The sequence below is a fragment of the Watersipora subatra genome, chromosome 5 (assembly GCF_963576615.1).
Source record: "Watersipora subatra chromosome 5, tzWatSuba1.1, whole genome shotgun sequence".
NCBI classification, from domain to species: Eukaryota; Metazoa; Bryozoa; class Gymnolaemata; order Cheilostomatida; family Watersiporidae; genus Watersipora; species Watersipora subatra.
The window spans coordinates 27,201,896-27,214,919 of NC_088712.1; positions in this window are offsets into that span (position 1 = coordinate 27,201,896).

The following is a 13,024-nucleotide window of genomic DNA, read 5'->3' on the forward strand; positions in this document are numbered from 1 at the left end:
ATATAGGAGATTGTTAAACGTTGGTAATTGGTAAGTTGATTTCAATTAAGATATTGTAAAGTTCATGAATCACTCAACCTAGCATTCATAATATATCTGAATGGAACATGTAACATTTTATTAATTTATGTGTATTATAGATGCATCATTCTATTGCACATTGTTGCTACAGGCAGTCTAATTGTTAGCAATGGTTTCCCTGATGATCCAAATATGAATCAACACTTCAATGTTAGGAAAAACCATGAGTTGACAAGGATAAATTATTGTTATGCAATAATGGCAGTCAATTAGGCAATCATTCGCTGTAATAACTAGCTGCACAATACTCTGACATTCCTCAAGGTCGTTTTGTCATCTCGCTGATGTTTGCATAACTGCCAAGCTACATGTAGATACCTTAGATGACTTCTACAGTGACACGTCTTAGCTGACCTGTAGTTTAGGCAATGAACACACAGACAAACACATATCCTATTATAATAACGACTAGTTTTATGAAAGCATTATTGAATGTTTCAATCCAATTAAGATATATTTAAATAACCAAACTTACCATAAAGGCAACCAGTATTTAAATATTCTCAAAGTGCCAATAGCCTACAATTTGTACTCAGGAATATGAAAGCTTAGTAATAATTAGTAATTGCAAGTTTGCAATATATTAAGATAAATTATTGTCAAGTCCATGAGTTGATCAATCCAGCATTATGTGTAGATATTTTACTTAAGTTTATTGGTCTCTCAGTTGTCGATAGAAAACCATGGCAGCAAGATAAGTCTTCTACATGAAGTTTGAAGTTGGTTACTAAAACTCCTTCACAAGCTGGCAACTAAAGATCAGTTTCAAATGAAATTTTTGACCTGGTAGCAACGATCAACAACTGTTAAATTGTTGAATACTATGAAATTTATTTTTGGGTGCAAAAATGGTGTGAGTGACCAAGCCTCAGACGCAAGACTCCAAAAGTTGTTCATTAATCAGTCCAGCAGTTTTTTGTTCTTGGAATCAGGATAACAAATTGATTACTCTACCATATCTGCATATTCTTATTATAAATCAGCTTGTTAGTTCGACAGGTTTGTAACCTCAAAAAGAGAAAGACATAATGTGAAAAACAGCTGGTCTCCTTAGGAAAAAGAAACCTTTGAACTCCACTAACATGGCACAATAATGACAAGGATCGCTATGACAGAAAACTGTTTTTGCTTTGATAAGAACTAAAAGGATCAAAGCAAGTTCATATTTATCAAAAATAAAGATGATTCATGACCGCATCGGTTCCTACTAAGCGGTTTTGTAAACATTTCCAATTCAATGGTCTGATCTCTAGTATATATTTTGTATAGATCCCTTCTGTATATTTTTGTATAGAATATTTGGGTATATTTTCAAAGAGGATCCTTGTGTATACTTTCATAGAGGTTCCCGTGCATAATTTCATAGACTTTCAAAGGGTTATACTTCATAGGGAATCATTGTGTATATTTTCATATATATATATTCCTAGTGTATAGTTTCACAGAGGTTCCTTTTTTATATTTTCATAAAGATTCCTTGGGTATATTTTCATAAAGATTCCTTGTGTATATTTTCATAGAAGTTCATTGTGTATTTTTCCAAGGAAACTCCTTGTATATATTTTCATACAGGCTCCTTGTGTATATTTTTATAAAGATTCCTTGTGTATGTTTTTAAAGACATTCCTTGTGTATATTTTTATAGAGAATCCTTGTGTACCTTGTACAAAATTAAGATTTGAATACAGCAAGCAGACCAAATTTTGAGTTTAATTTAAACATGAAAAAGCTATTTTAAAATTCACTGACTAATCGGAAAGCTTTAAACAAATAATACAATTGTTCAATGTGTCAACCTTCCCAGCTTTGACTTGCTAAGAATCTGTAAAATATGTAACGACATGAGCCGGCTTTCCACCCATTGTAGTTACCAATCAATAATAAAGGTACTTTCTAAAATTTATAAACATTTTCATGAAGGTTCTATTCAATTGTAAAAAATCACAAAACAGCACTTACAATACCTTCTCAATGTAAACTCTAACCAGCCAGCTAAACTTTGCAATACAGGTTTGTGATTTTTCTTTTTAACTGTTGTCAAATCCTACTATGATAATACCTACCATGAAAATATGCCCATTATTTTGAATGTTGCTGAAAAACCGCTTAACATCTGCATACTATTATCTCTGATATAATATTTCTATAACTCTAACATATAAGGTAAGATAAAAACTGAATTTTTATGGCACATGACGATATAAACATTCACATTTAACCAAATATAAAAGCCATCATTTGAGGTTGACAGTCTGATGCAATATTTATAACACTGGTTCTACAAGGAAATACACTTGATTATTGCTTAAAAATTAAATGTACATTAAAGAAAAAAATGCAACAAAAGTAATCTCATGCTACGGTCAAACCTTGAATTAGCGAGAAAGCTAATAGGTCAAACATATTAGCAAGTGAGAATAGAGATTAGCATTAGTAGTGTAGTAAAAAGAGTAGTATCACTAGTAGAGAGCTATAATAAAGTAAAATCTTCAATGAAAGCTAAAATATTTTCGTTTTGCGACACTGACTACAACATCCATCATGTGATGCTTAAAAAAACTTCAACAACGGTTTCTATAAGATCTGGTGGAAAATTTAAAAGAAGCTTTTTGTAAATTAATTATAATTTAGGTTTGTGTAAATTAATTATAGAGTGGCTTCTTTCTGTTATTGATCACACAAATGAGCTTATCACAATTCAGTTCATGTTTCAGCCATAGTCATTTGTATTATTATCAGAACAATTATTTTAAATTTGCTCAACAAGATTGAAGATATGTAGTACTAATATTAATTAAGAAAGTACTAGAAAGATAAGTATCGTTGAAATGGTTTTTATGAGGAAATGTGACAGATATTTGCAGTTTTCACTGTTATTTTACAACATGTCAGGGCGGACATAAATCTGTTGAGCGGCAGACTGATACTAGCACTGAAAACTAATCAATGAATCAGATTTGCGACTTGCTAGAGACTAGTGATTGGAATATTCTGGAAAGCAGCCACATTGAAAATTAACAAACAGGCTGTGTGGGTCAAAAGGTCATATTCTGCAGTAAAAATATGTTCGAGGAAACAGACACATATATTGCGAGGGATTTGATACATTTAGCAGCATAGCTGAAACTGATCTGGCACATGTCAGGATATAATCATTAAGCTACAAACCAAAAAGTAACTTCTAAAACTTCCTCATGCATGATGATTTCATGCAGATCAGCAGCCCGTCAACTATCTAACCAAGTTAGACATAGGAATGGCTGACAGAAATAATTGTTACAAGAGACATATAAATATTGTCAAACATCTCTGTAATATTAGCTCTCAAAAATCTTACCTAATCGAGAAAAGTAGCAGATTTCTAGGAAATATAACACCAGAAATTTAGATATAAAATTTTTAATGGTTACTATCAGCCCAAGCTTCTAAAAAAAAACAGGATAGGAGAAAACTAGGATTCTTAGAGATGAGTTGATGTGTTAGTTTTGAAATAAACTACAAATACAGAGGATATTTATAGTTTTAAACATTAAACAGAAACAAACAAAAACTTGCTTAAAATCTGTTCATGGCTTGGAAAGTTTCTTATTGTAAATCATCATCGTTCATACAGAATAATTGATTTATATGCCTTGAGAGGCCTATTTTAGTGAAATGGCCTATCGGCGTATTAGTATGTATATAATCTATTGATAACCTCTTTCTATAGAGTACTACTATATTTAACACATCTTGCTAACCTCCCTCAGATAAAGTACTAGTATGTAAAACATATAATGCCAATCCCTTTTCCCAAGGGTGCTGTTATTTATAACAATTTTGGCTAACTTCCCTGCTATAGGGTATTAGCATGTTTAACATCTCTCTATGTATACTCTAAACATAGAGTAATGTTAAACTAATACTATATATATGTATGTATACTCTCTCTTACTAGCTTCCCTCACATAGGCTACTACTATGGAAAAAAGTTATTGCTAATCTCCCTCAACTAGGGTACAAGTATGTATAACATATATTGGGAACCTCACTTACATAGAGTATTAGTATATATGACATCTCTTATTAATTTTCATCTCAGATTTATGGGAACAAAGTAGACAGCTTCAAATTTTCTAAAATTTCCCTAAAAAAAATAAATCAAGTCTTCTTGTACTCCGCTCAAATATATTTTGGTAATACAAATATAACTTGGTGGTAATTATAATGCATGGTATATTGTCCACATTCCAGTCCATTTAGTTATATTGTTTAAAATCCAACAGGTTTCATTGAAATGACTCACTAAACTTCCAAAATGAAATCAATGACAAAAAGCACAGACATGCACTTTATACCCATAAACAAATACCAAACAATATGTACCTAGTACAGCCACTCGTACTTGGTATAGTTATAAGTACGAAACTTCAACAACAGAATTTTGCTTACTTGTGAATGCGTATTTCGCACTGAAGCATTAAAGTCTTGAAGCTGTACATAAAAATGAGTTGCAGAAATGGTATGACAGCATAAAAAAAGTTCAAGTTTTTTAAAATTAGTGTCACTTAATTGCATGGCAATAACAGAACTTGTAGTTGTTTTGCAGAGGAAATTAGTTAGAATAAAATACTTAATTAGAACTGATTATCAAGTTGATGCGCTGAATCAAAACTCACAACCACAGTTTTTTTGCAACAAGCTGAAGTACGTGAACAGATTGCCCTCTCATGTAGACAAATTCAGTTACAAGGACAACTGTACTAAAAGTTACAAGTCTGTAGTTGCAGCTTGAGTTTCAATCAGTTTGAATAAAGCAAAATATGCATCAGCATAAATTTGTCTCTGATTCTGGTGGTTAGAATAAAGAAGAAGAAATGCAAAGTGAATTGGTAAATACATAAAATAAGTTTTTTGGAATAAAATACTTCATTGTACATGATGATTCCATGAATAGCCGTAAACTATCAGTTGTGTCAGTTACACCAAGGATTGTGATTAATAGAGCAATTCATATGAAAACAAACCTGCAATCAACATTCTCTAAAATGTGTGTCACAATATCCTTTATAAAGTACAAAAAAATCAAAGTTTTTAGTTATTCTAAAGCGTAATATAGAGTGTTTTACTTTGTTTGAGAAATTAGTTCAAGAATAATAGTTGAAAAAATATGCTGAGCCAAATGCCAGAATTGTTACAACTAAACTTGAGTCTTATTATAGTTTAATGGGCCTAAGGAACAGATCAACTTAGCTTCAATCAGTAAAAAAAGGAACTGCACTTATTTGCTAGGCTGTCAATAAATTAGAACAGCTACACTTCTTGTGAAATAAATCTATCTGTACAGCTTGTGTATACTGTGTAACTAATGTATATTATCCCTAGCTGCTGAGAGTGCCAATACTCAAAGGATAGGTTACTCAAAAATTATATAAACAAGAACAAACAATATATCATGTTTTAGCATCCCAAAACATTTATTATTGAAGAAAGCTTGAATAACTATATATACACTTTCCTTGAAACATACTGTAATAGTTTATGTTTAGTGCATAATTACTTTCGACAATGTTGAGTTTTTGTGCTCTTTTAATAACAACATCAAGCAGTAGCTCTACTAAATTACATTCCCACACAAATGAGTTTTGTCAGTTTGCCTGCCTGTCAGGTAAGCACAGAACATTAATACAATTCTTCATCACCATGTCTAGAATGTATCAATGTTGCCTGATGACAACAAAAGCTGAATATATTGTTTGAATTTAGAATAATCAATGTTTCAAATTTAATTATATGTAGAGTATATTTTAAATCAATAAAACCTATGCTAAGAGCGAAGCTTTGTGAAATTAATTTTTTTATGAAAAGTATATGCATCTCACATCTGCATGTTGTAATCTCTATTTTCTAGCATGTTCCTAAAATAAACTAGGACCTATTGAATTGTTATAATTGACTATTCACATCCTGAAGAATTGTAAAGTATTAACCAATAAGAAGGCTAATAGACATGTGCCCATGTATTACAAAGGTTTAGAGTAAGCAGCCAATGGGTCAGAAGTAGCATCATGTTGAAAACCATACAAAAGCAATTTACTTGGGATCACTATTTCGATTTTATAGGTTGCTAGTTGAAATCCCGGTGTTGCCTTAGGAATAAAAAGGTCTTTGCACATATATTTTGTTAACATTTATCAACCGTTACTACTCTAACTTTTGGATTTCATATCATGAGAAAAGCATTTGGTGCAGTTCCAATAAACTAAGAGAAAAAAGGAACCATTGTAGCAGGGTTTAAATTTAAATTCAAAATAATTAGCAAGAAATAGCATAATAAAGCCTGTTTTGATATGATTACAACGAAAGGTTATTTAGCGTAAAATGATATATTTTAATTTTTTTAATGGTTGTACAGCAAAAATGTTGTATACAGCAATATGGATACCTATAGTACTTGTCGAATGCCTAAATAAATATCAGCTAGTTTTTTTAACCATGTAATCTAAATATTAAAAAATTAGTAGCAAAATAATATTTAAACTTAATAAACTAAATTTACCTACAGTAAATTTTATGTATTCAGGGTTTGTTATTTCGAAGAAATTGTATAGCGAGAATAGTCAAAAATATTTGGAAAAAATTATGTTTCCTTGTGTTTTCATTACAGCCTGGTGTATTCACAATTAAATCAGCATATATATTGATGTTGAACAAATATATGCAGAAGGTTTGAACTGTAGCAAGTATTAAAAACAGTCATATTTTTGAATGAAATTTATTATCACAGTAATGCTAAGATTTTAATAATGCATCAGCTGCAGCCTTCTACTGGTTGACTGATGAGAAAAAATGGATGCAATAGTTATATTTGTGATACAACATTCACATAACCAAACTTCCCATAAAGCAACCAATATTCAACATGTCACAGGGTACCAATACCTATGACTTGTATGCAGGAATTTGGTAAATTTTTAGATTTGGAATTGGTAGTCTACTAAAAGTAAAGATATTGTCCAGTTTGCGAGTCGCTAAACCTAGCATTCAGTCTATATATTTGAATCATATTCATTGGTTTCTCAATTGTTTTTAAAAAAAACAGGGCAGCAATATGAGGCTTCAAAATTAAGGGTGGAAACTGGATACCCCAACTGTTTAGGTGTGAGATTAGATGTTTGAGCTGACAGCGAAGGTCAACAATTGTTCAATTGGGTCATACCAAGAATTTATTTTAGGAGCAAATACTGTGTGGATGACCAAGCGGCAGAGGCAAGACGTCAAATGTTGTTCATTAATTAATCTGGCAGCTTTTTGTTCTTGGAATCAGGATGATGAACTTATTATTCTACCATGGCTGTTTCCTGTTATTATGAATCAGTTTGTGAGTTTGACAGATTTGTAACCTCAAATGAGGCAGATGTAATGTGAAAAGCAGCTGGTCACATGGGAAAGAGGAAAAATTTCAACTCGAGTGACACAGTGTGATAATGACAAGCATCGCTATGACAGAAATCTATTTTTGTGTTTCAGAAGAAATGAAAGGGTCAAAGCAAGTTCGTATTAAAAGTAAAATTGACTCATGACCGTAATATCTCCAATTGAGTTTTTTTGGTAAACGTTGCCAGTTGATTATTCTGATCTTACGTATGATTTCATGTAGACTTCTTGTGTATATTTTCAAAGTTTTTTTGTGTATTTTTCTACAGAGGTACCTTGTGTATATTTCCATAAAAGTACATTGTGTATATTTCCATAGAGACACTTTGTGTATTTGATAAAAAAATGACAATTTAATATGCCAGATTTACCAAATTCCAAGTTTAGTTGAAACATATTAGGACTATTTCAATATCCACTAGCCATTTGCAAAGTCTTAAGCCAGTTTTAAAATAATTCGATGTGTCAGCCTTCCTAGCGCTACCTTGCTAACAAATCTGTAAAATATTTACAAACTTCAGCTAAAGTTACACTTTCTATAGTTACAAATCAATAATAATTAATTGTACTACCGAATAATTACAAACTTTTTTTTGAAGGTCCCAATCAAGTCATTAAGCACAAGCAGATAATAAGGATGTTTTTTCAAAGTAAATTATGACCATCTAGCTAAGCCTCAAAATGTATGCTGATGAATTTTTTTAAAAGCTCACCATAGCCTACATGTACTATACTTTTTGTCTTAAAATATTCAATAGAGAATCGTAGCACTATTAAAAATGCAAACATAATTTAATCCCAGTATTGAATATTATTAACTACTACTATGATGGGTGGTAATATAGTATATTTAAGAGGATAATGTAATAGTCTACTTATTGTACATAATCTTGCAAACTTTACTAAAGATATAAAAAATAAATAGCTATATCACAAATTCTCATTAAAGGTCAATCAATGTACGCTTCATTTTACATATAATTTGAATATGCATATAAAACACCAAATGCGGTTGATACCTAGCGTGAGAATACAGTGTGCCTAATGAGTTATGTAGGAGGTCACCTATAGGTCACCTTATACTGACCAAATAAGAGAATTGCCGAGGGCTGTCCAAGCAACCCCCGATCTAATAATAGTGATGATTTAGTTCATGTATATTTATCAGTTGTCTAGCACTTCATCCCACTTGTTGATCACGGCACTTTGACATGAAAAGACACATCAAATGGACTGTGAAATATTGGAGATCATCAATATAAACTTTGATCTTCAATCTAAATAAGTTGAGTTTTTTTATAAAAACAAAGCATTTAATCTTCATTTAAACATTCTGCTGCATCAACATAATATTTTAATTGCCATATTTTTGTTTATTAAACTTGAATTTAAGCTAAATTTAAATTTAAGTTCAAGCTGTTTTAAAACTATCTTAGCTACTCAATATTCAAAACTGAATAATATCAGTTTGAGGATCACATTTATCATCTGAACCAAAACAAATAAAACTTCCTGATTCTGTAGATTGGTACTGTGCATAATTTAGTGTGATGTAAACGTTACTGTTCATAAACAAGTTAGCCGGACTTATTAGCATGTCTCAGCCAATTGAGGAATATGAACAGAAATATTCTGACTGTCTCATACATATAGTAGATTTCAAAATATAAGATATTCATGTACTGCTTCTATTTTATATTTGAGAAAATTCAAAAAAAATTCCACTTAACATAATAGAAAACATTTTTTTTTATAAAAAATTGTTATATACCCTTTTTAGACTACATTTAGGGTTAAAAAAGAAATTTATCACAAATACTTTAAATGCAGTAGCATTTTTAAATCAGGGATGAGTCTGTATGTGAATTAATTCTGTTAAATATCTGCTACAGTTTCTGGGAGCAATTTTATTTACCTAAAAATACAATTATAGGCAAAACTCATCAACAGGTTAAAGATAGAGAATTTCAAAACTTTCTCTATTTTAAGTAATGAAATCACAACTAAATATCTAAACAAAACATTAACTGACGTTTCGATGGTTAACTACCTTCTATTACAATTCAAATTTCTGTAGTAGAGACATAAAATTAAATATTTTATATAAAAATTATATGGCATTTTTTTTAATTTAAATTTTTGTGGTAGAGAGATAAAAGAAAAGCTTGATATAAGTTTTGACTAATAAACTGCAAATTCTAATGACTTATAAACATAAACAACAACAAAATTAAAAAGTTGTTGGAACTTTTGCCTTGCTTCTGAAAGAAGTTGTCTCCTCATGTTATATAATTGAGTTTAATAAAACTGCGGCAATGCTCGATGTTATGAGCAGTCATTTAGCATTTAAAGTTTGACGGGGAAACAGCAGCCGCACGATTATATTGGATATCTCTGAGTGCCAGCAGCCAAAACTTGGCCAATCAAATTAAAAACTGTCAAAGACTAAAGAAAACTTTAGCTAAACAACTTCAGTAGCTGATAGCTTTTTCTATTCATGCTGGTTTTGGTCTCGCAAGAGAAGACAACTTAGAGAAATTACATATATCACTAACAAATATAAAACATGAACTATTTACATTTCATATTGTCAGTGATAAAATTTGAGGTATTTTTGTGTTTGGTTCACCCTTTAAATTTTTTAGCAGGGTAATATTTATCATTTACAAATTAAACTTGTAAACTAAGCTGGTGTAATCGTAAACATATCATAAGATCTCTGTTTATAAATTTTTTTCTTTATGCAAAATATCAATAGTTATAATATCTTATGGTATTGTTGCATGTTTAATTTAATCACCATTATTCTTTAAAACACTTTAAGAAATAAACTAAACCCAGTGAATTTTTATTTATTTTAAATTGACAAGCATTAGTACATTACAATGTACTAATTATTTTTACTCAAACCCTCCGCATATAAAAGTGTGAATTGTATTTCAAAAATGATTTCTGAGGTTTAGGATTGCAGCAATTCTTTAAGTATATCAAATATAAAACTAATAATATATTGTTTTCATTTATTAGTCTCTGCCTCAAGTTAATGTTATATTTTTAGTACCTCATGAAAGCAAATAGTTTGAATCAAACACAATATAATTATTAAATTTTGTAATACTTACCTGTGTAAGTGTCAATGATGGCTAGCTGAACAATACATTGGGATTTTATTTAATTTTAGTAGTTGTCTTCCCTTTTGGAAGATTGCACTAAAGAAGCCTTGGACGCCTCTTTAGCCATTGGGGCGAAATAAGCCTCCTTTAGTGTATTAGTGGATCTTTTCTACACTTTATCAGTTCTACATGTACATGTATGTCACATTCTATTACACATTATATCCGTTGTATCAGTATAATTATTTCCATTTCGTAACTAAATTGTTATTATTTAAGAATAACTGTTCAATATTAGATACATATATTTCATTTGTAAATCATAAATATCATGCTGCTAAAAATTGTGAAAAGGTGAACCAAACAAGAGAAGCTTTGAGTTTTGTCCCTGACAATATGGCGTGTAAATACATCATGTTTTATTTTTGTTAGTGATAAATGAAATTTTTCAAAAGTTGTCATCTCTTGCAAGACCAAAACCAGCCTGAATAGAAAAAAATATCGGGTACCGAAGTTGTCTAGCTAAAGTTGTTTTTCAATTTTTGAAAATTTTTAATTTGATTGGCCAAGTTTTTGTTGCTGGGACTCATTCAGATCCAATATCATATGAACCTTATTTTTTAGTCAAACTTTAAATGCTGGACAACTGTTAATAACATTGAGCATTGCAGCAGTTTTATTGAATTCAGTTGTATAACAAGAGAAGACAACTTCTTTCATATGCATTGCAAAACTGTTACCAAATTTTATTAATCATTTGGCTGTTTATGTTTATAAATTATTGTTAGAATTTGCAGTTAGGGCAAAGTCTGATTCCGGTTAAGAACAATTTTTTTCTCACAACAATTTTGCATGGTTTCAGACAGAACTTCTACAGAACTCTTCCTTCTTCCACATCATAGCAACCCAAAAGTCAGTGCTTTTTAAATAGTTAACTCCCCAAAAACTAGTTAGTACTGAGTCAAGACAATAAGACAATAGAGCAGTATTGCAAGACACACATTTATTCAATGGATAATCAGGTAATAATCTAGAGAAAGCTTTGTGTTTTAATTACCCTTTACAAATTTCAAACATTATAAGTAAATGATCAGTTATAAAACAGCCATTAAAAACAAATAAACATAATAAAGCTGAAAGGTAAAAACAGCGCACACACAGACCTAAGCATTAGGTTATTTGTTGGCTAAGTTTGTATTATTTGTATTATTGTATTATTTGTATCATTGTATTATTTGTTGGCTAAGTTTTGGATGCTGGGACTCATACAGATCCAAAGCTGAAAGGTAAAAACAGCACACACACAGAGCTAACCTTTATAGTTTTTTAGCTATGAACTTTATAAATGAAAGCAAACTTAGTTAAAATTATCTTACAGCAAATGCAATAACTTTTTAGGTCAGTGGTAAGTCTGTTTTTAAATTAGTTTTCATTAAATAACCATCAAAATTTATTCAGAAAAAATTATGCTAATAAGATGCAGAAGACAGAAACTCTCAACAGTTTTGAAGTATTAAATTTTATAATATAAGTAATGAAATTAGGTCTGGGTATTCCTACAATGCATTAACTGACATTAATTAATTCCTACAACCTTTCATCACAGTTTAAATGGTTTTAATGAAGATATGAAAGATTACATTTTAAAACTAAATATATTTTAGAAGAGTGAGCAAGTCGCTTTATTGTATGTTTATCAGCTGTTGTTTTGCCTTACATGGGCCTTTCAGAAGTATTTATATAGTCAACAGAAAATAGTGCAGGTGAAATAATTGCATTTTATGATCAAAAAATAATAATAAACGACAAATCCAAACAATGACTCACAAAAACATGATTTGAAATTTACATAGAAAAGAAGTTGTCATCTCATGTTATATAATTGCATTCAGTAAAGCTGCTGCATTGTTCAATGTATTGAGCCTTCATTTAGCTTTTAAAGATTGACTAGGAAAAAGCAGGCTAAAGGTGACATGTGACCTCTATGAGCGCCAGTGTGGCAAAACTTGGCATATGAAATTAAAGTATGTAGAACAGTTTTTGAAACAAAATACATCCTCTGTTAGACAATTTTGCAACTGATAATTTTTTTCTATCTGTACTACTTTAGTTTCGCATGAGAAAACCACTTATAAAAATCTTGTTTCGTGATATCAAATATAAAATGTAAACTATTACACATGTACGCAGTATTATATTATTTGTGTTTAAATCACTTTTTCCAAGATATTTTGCAATGAAAGATAATTAGCAACAAAATATTTATGATCAACAAATGACGCCTCTGAACTAAACTATCTAGTGTTTTCGTAAAAATGTCTCCAAACCACTTATTAATAATTCTGATATGTAAAAGGAATATCAATAGTTATATTATCAGGTTTTGTTACATGTATTCAACAGTTATGAGAGAA